This window comes from Chiloscyllium plagiosum, unplaced genomic scaffold, assembly GCF_037043375.1.
Source record: "Chiloscyllium plagiosum isolate Xiang-an unplaced genomic scaffold, Cpla_swu_hap1 HiC_scaffold_12, whole genome shotgun sequence".
Taxonomy (NCBI): domain Eukaryota; kingdom Metazoa; phylum Chordata; class Chondrichthyes; order Orectolobiformes; family Hemiscylliidae; genus Chiloscyllium; species Chiloscyllium plagiosum.
In genome coordinates, this window is record NW_028270150.1 from 266,335 (window position 1) to 272,415 (window position 6,081).

The 6,081-nt window shown below is 47.8% G+C and overlaps 1 non-coding gene across 1 annotated transcript; it reads right to left on the reverse strand.

Annotated features, from left to right (window-relative positions):
• Positions 1-5,349: 5,349 nt before the first annotated feature.
• On the reverse strand, positions 5,350-5,536 carry LOC148148463 (U2 spliceosomal RNA). Its single transcript, XR_015758974.1, has one exon. It is a non-coding gene; the product is annotated as a U2 spliceosomal RNA (small nuclear RNA).
• Positions 5,537-6,081: the final 545 nt, after the last annotated feature.

Below are 6,081 nucleotides of genomic sequence, written 5' to 3' on the forward strand. Positions count from 1 at the left end.
GCTCATCCACACTACCAAGTATCCGTCCATTAGCCCAGTACCCCATCTTTTTATTACTCTTACCAAAGTGAATCACCTCACACTTAGCTACATTGAACGCCATTTGCCACCTTTCTGCCCAGTTCTGCAGCTTATCTATATCCCGCTGTAACCTGCCACATCCTTCCTCACTGTCTACAACTCCTCCGACTTTCGTATCATCCGCAAACTTGCTCACCCAACCTTCTAACCCCTCCTCCAGGTCATTTATAAAAATGACAAACAGCAATGGTCCCAAAACAGATCCTTGCGGAACACCGCTAGTGCCGGCACTCCAAGATGAACCTTTGCCATCAACTACTACCCTCTGTCTTCTTCCAGCCAGCCAACTCCTAATCCAAACCTCCAACTCACCCTCAATGCCATACCTCCGTGTTTTTTGCAGTAGTCCACCATGAGGAACCTTATCAAACGCCTTACTAAAATCCATATACACCACATCTACCGCTTTCCCCTCGTTCACCTCCTTAGTCACCTTCTCAAAGAATTCAATAAGGTTTGTGAGGCACGACCTGCCCTTCACAAAACCATGCTGACTATCCTTGATCACATTATTCCTATCCAGATGTTCATAAATCCTATCCCTTAGAATTCTCTCTAAGATTTTGCCCACAACAGAAGTGAGACTCACCAGCCAATAGTTACTAGGGTTATCCCTACTCCCCTTCTTGAACAAGGGAACCACATTTGCTAGCCTCCAATCTTCTGGCACTACTCCTGTAGACAACGAGGACATAAAAATCAAGGCCAATGGCTCTGCAATCTCCTCCCTTGCTTCCCGGAGAATCCTAGGATAAATGCCATCAGGCCCAGGGGACTTATCTATTTTCACCCTTTCCAGAATTTCCAACACCTCTTCTCTACATACCTCAAAGCCATCCATTCTACTTAATTGTGACTCAGTACTCACATTGACAACAATGTCCTGTTCCTGATTGAATACTGACGAAAAGTATTCATTCAATGTCTCCCCAATCTCTTCAGCCTCCACACGCAACTTCCCACGACTATCCTTGACTGGACCTATTCCTACCCTAGTCATTCTTTTATTCCTGACATACCTATAGAAAGCCTTAGGGTTTTCCCTAATCCTACCAACTAAGGCCCTTTCATGTCCCCTCCTTGCTGCTCTTAGCTCTCTCTTCAGGTCCTTCCTGGCTACCGTATAACTCTCAATCGCCCCAATTGAACCTTCACGCCTCATCTTTACATAGGCCGCCCTCTTCCATTTAACAAGGGATTCCAATTCCTTATTAAACCACGGCTCCCTCACACGACCCTTTCCTCCCTGCCTGACGGGTACATACTTATCAAGGACACTCAATAGTTGCTCCTTGAACAAGCTCCACATATCAGTTACGCCCTTGTCTTGAAGCTTACTTTTCCAAGCCACACATCCTAAGTCATGCCTCACCGCATCATAATTTCCCTGCCCCCAGCTATAACTCTTGCCCTGTAGTGCACACTTATCCCTCTCCATCGCGAGAGTAAAAGTCACCGAATTGTGGTCACTGTCCCCAAAGTGCTCACCTACCTCTAATTCTAACACCTGGCCTGGTTCGTTACCCAGAACCAAATCCAGTATGGCCTCACCTCTTGTTGGCCTATCTACATATTGTGTCAGGAAACCCTCCTGCACACATTGGACAAACACTGACCCATCTAACGAACTTGAGCTATAGCTTTCCCAATCAATATCAGGAAAGTTAAAGTCCCCCATAACAACCACCCTATTACTTTCACTCTTCTCTTGAATCATCCTCGCAATCCTTTCTTCTACGTTTCTAGGACTATTAGGAGGCCTGTAAAAAATTACTAACAGGGTGAGCTCACCTTTCCTATTCCTAACCTCAGCCCAAACTACCTCAGACGGCGAGTCTTCATCCATCGTCCTTTCCACAGCTGTAATACTATCTTTGACAAGCAATGCCACACCTCCCCCTCTTTTACCCCCACCTCTGACCCTACTAAAACATTTAAACCCTGGAACCTGCAACAGCCAATCCTGTCCCTGTTCTACCCATGTCTCCGTAATAGCCACAACATCGAAGTCCCAGGTACCAACCCACGCTGCAAGTTCCTAATGTACCAACCCACGTTCCTAATGTGCCTGCTTCCAGCGCTTCGACTGGCAACGCGTTCCAGGCACCCACCATCCTCTGTGTGAAAACCTTTCCCCGCACTTTTCCCTTCTCACTTTCCCCCTCTCACCGTGAACCTGTACCCACTGACTCGCCACCCCACCCTTTCGATGCCTCTCAGTATGCTGTCGACCACTATCAGGTCGCCCCTCAGCTTCCGTCTTTGCAGTGACGACAATCCAAGTTTATTCAATCTCTCCTCACAGCAGAAGCGCTCCAGGGCAGGCAACGTGCTGGTAAACCTTCTCTGCACCCTCTCCAAAGCATCCACGTCCTTCTGGTAGTGTGCCGAACAGCATTGCGCGCGATATCCCAATTGTAGCCTAACTGGAGTTTTGTACAGCTCTTTGTACAGATCATTTATTTACACGTCACAAACAACAAAGGTCCTAGCACTGAGCCCTGCGGGACGCCACTAGTTACTGATCTCCTTTCCGAAAAATGCGCCCCGAGTCGGTTTTGTATCCAGCTAGCCGACTCACCTCAGATCCCACGAGACTCTACCTTTTGTAGCAGCCTGCCGTAAGATGTGAAGCGATCCAGAAGAGATTACTGACGCAAAGGTGACTACACTTAAATGAAAGTGCTGGGAATGGCAACCGTGATGGAACTCGCAGCCAAGGAAGGTCAACACCTCACAAAATGGTGGCTGAGAGTTCACAAAATGGTGGCCCAGGGACAAGCACCAACGCAGACACAAAACTGCCACTGCTGTGGAAACACATGTCAGGCAGCAGCAAATTGCTGCTGGAAAGAAGCTGTGTGCAGAAACTGCAGCATTAAAAAAGAATATATTAAGTGGGTGCGCTCGGGGGAGAAAGTACCAATAACCTGCAGCGAAAGTACAGGAAGAAATCCTAAATGGTACAAAAAGGGCAAGAAGACAAAAGCCCAGGCGCACAAACCAATGAGGTGTTGTTGTTACAGATACTGGCGATAGCTGCCGACGCCCCGGTCGCTCCCTTACTGAACGGCAAACCGGTAAGAATGGAGGTGGACACCGGTTTCATTGATACGGCTGAGTCACGTTGCGCTGCAACCTTCAGAAACTGAGCGAGGAACACACACAGGTGCTTTCACGGTGGGAACGTTCAGTTATACGGTCAGTCTGAAGACACAGCCTGCGCGTCAACAAAGGAAATCTTAGAGCTTTATGGGCAAGAATGTGGTTGGACAGAATCAAACTCAACTGGGCCGAAGGCAATCACTTGTCAAGATTCTGAGAGTGACTGATCAAGAATTCTAAAGAAGCACGCTATTGTTTTCAATGGGATAGAGAAGCAGGACGCCGGGAGCCTTTGATAAGGTTCCACGTGGTAGGCTGTTGGAGAAAATGCAGAGGCATGGAACTGAGGGTGATTTAGCAGCTTGGCTTAGAAACTGGCTTTCTGAAAGAAGGCAGCGGGTGGTGGTTGATGGAAAATATTCAGCCTGGAGTCCGGTTACTAGTGGTGTGCCACAAGGGTCTGTTTTGGGACCACTGCTGTTTGTCATTTTTATAAATGACTTAGATGCAGGCATAACATAGGTGGATGGATTAGTAAATTTGCAGACGACGCTAAAGTCGGTGGAGTGGTGGTCAGTGTGGAAGAATGTTACAGGTTGCAGGGGGACTTGGATAAACTGCAGAATTGGGCTGAGAGGTGGCAAATGGAGTTCAATGCAGCTAAATGTGAGGTGATGCACTTTGGGAAGAATAACAGGAAGGCAGAGTACTGGGTCGATGGAAAGATTCTTGGTAGTGTGGATGTGCAGAGGGATCTTGGAGTCCCATGTACATAGATCCCTGAAAGTTGCCACCCAAGTGGATAGTGCTGTTAAGAAGGCTGTTAGGTTTCATTCGTAGAGGGATTGAGTGCCGGAGCCGCAATATCATGCTGCAACAGTTCACCTGCTGGTGTGTGCTAGGCGGTTTCCTTTCCCTTTGCTCAACGACCTATTTGCTGAACTAGCCGGAGGTCAGCTTTTCAGTAAAACTGAGCCCGGTAAACCCTACCTCCAGATGAGTGTAGATCCTGAGTTTAAATGAATGAGACACAATCTTATTGAAACATATTGGATTCTTACGTGGCTCGACAGGGTAAATGCTGAGAGGACATTTTCCCTCATGGGAGTGTCTAGAACTGAACAGAATAAAGAGGCACCAATTTAAGAGTGAGATCAGGAGAAACGTCTTCTCTCAGAGGGTTGTGAGTCTTTGGAATTTGTTGTCACAGACAGCTGGCACACGCTGCTTGTGTGAGACTGACTTTGCTGCCTCAGCCAGAACTGGCAGCATTCTAAGTGCAAAAGAAGGCAAGGGGGTGTTGTGCCAGTCCCTGCGTACACAGCCCAGGTGCCGGATAATCTGCAGTGCTCCTACCTGCCTTATTATCTTTCCAGGCCAGTTCCGGTCAGCAAACATTGGTTTGTTTGTTCTACGTTTTCTCACGTGCTGTTGTCGAGTTAGTGCTGTCTCTTTGCTTTTCCCAGTGAGAATTGACTCTCTGAGTAACCTGCCTCTGACTCAGTCATTCGTGATAGCACACACGATTCTGTCGCGGCTCCGTGAATCGGAAAATGGCTGAAACTCACAGTCCTTTGCCTCGTTTTTCCGGTCAGTCACATACGTACCTATCGATTCCGCCTGCCCTTGCAGTCTGATGAAAAGCATGTGCCTTAAATACGTCCCGATGATTTTTGTCCTAGCTCACAGTGTTCTCGAAATCTCTCTTTCAAGTCATCAAAATCAAAACGACTGAACCCCGAGATAGCTTCATCCCCAGCAGCATGCAGCAACGTAGCACAGTTGACCTTCTCTTGTTTTTCTGAAATGTCGCTCGCGAGTATGAAAAGCTGGTGGGCAGCTACGGTTGCTGCGACTCCCAAATTCTGACACCATGTGGTGTGATCGGGGCCCGGCGTTGGCGGGAAGGTGCAGCACGCAGCAGGGGTCCGAGGGGATGACATTGAGAGCAAGTGTCAAGGTGCGCAAGAGACAGAGATGGCGAGAGAAGGATAGGGAGCGGGAGCTGAGCAGCCACCTTAGAACAGACGAGTTTGAATCGACTCACGCCCGGTTGGATGTGAGGTGTGAGAAATGAAGCACTTGGTACTCCAACCCATCCAGCAGACACAAAGCACCGAAAGCCTGAGTTATAAACATGAAGCTGTTTTTAGATTTATAGATGAGGGGTGCACCGTTCCCGGAGGTACTGCAATACCAGGTCGATGCGTGGAGTGGACGGAGCAAACCCCTATTCCATCTCCCTGCTCCAAAAATCAATTTAATATATGGTCCCCAGATAAGGGACGTATCAGATATTAAACTGATAAGAACAGATTTTTTTTTTTTTTTTTTTTTTATTTCAAAATATACTTTATTCATATAAATAAATCTTTGGTACTTGTACAATTTGTCATATCGTTCATAAATATATACATTCCATGTCGTAAAGAACAGATTGAATTACTCAAATTTACAGTTATCCTATTTACAGTTCCCTTCATTAACCATCCAGTCTCTTATTATTTAGCTGTGGCTTCAGCGGAACCCACCTACTGAGTGGGTGCCCTGTTATATGAGAGCAAAGGAAAAACTTCTTTAACCCCCAGTATATGGGGTTACCCTTGTCCATTTGACTGTCCTGTCTCTGGGGTAGCTGTCTGCATCCCCATGGTGTGCACAAACTGCTGGACCTTCGCTGGGCTGAGGTAGCTATCCAGGCCCTCACTGGGGTCATTTACCTGCTCTGGTGTCATTGAGCCAAGGCAAGGGTCCGCACCGTCCAGTTCTGTGTCTGACAATGGGACTGTCAGAGGATCGCAGCTCTCAGTTACCTGTAGTTGTGGGACAGTGGGTACCCCCTGGTTCTCACTGGGTGGAGGGTGGACTTCAGGGGGTCCGTTGTTTCCTGGCTGG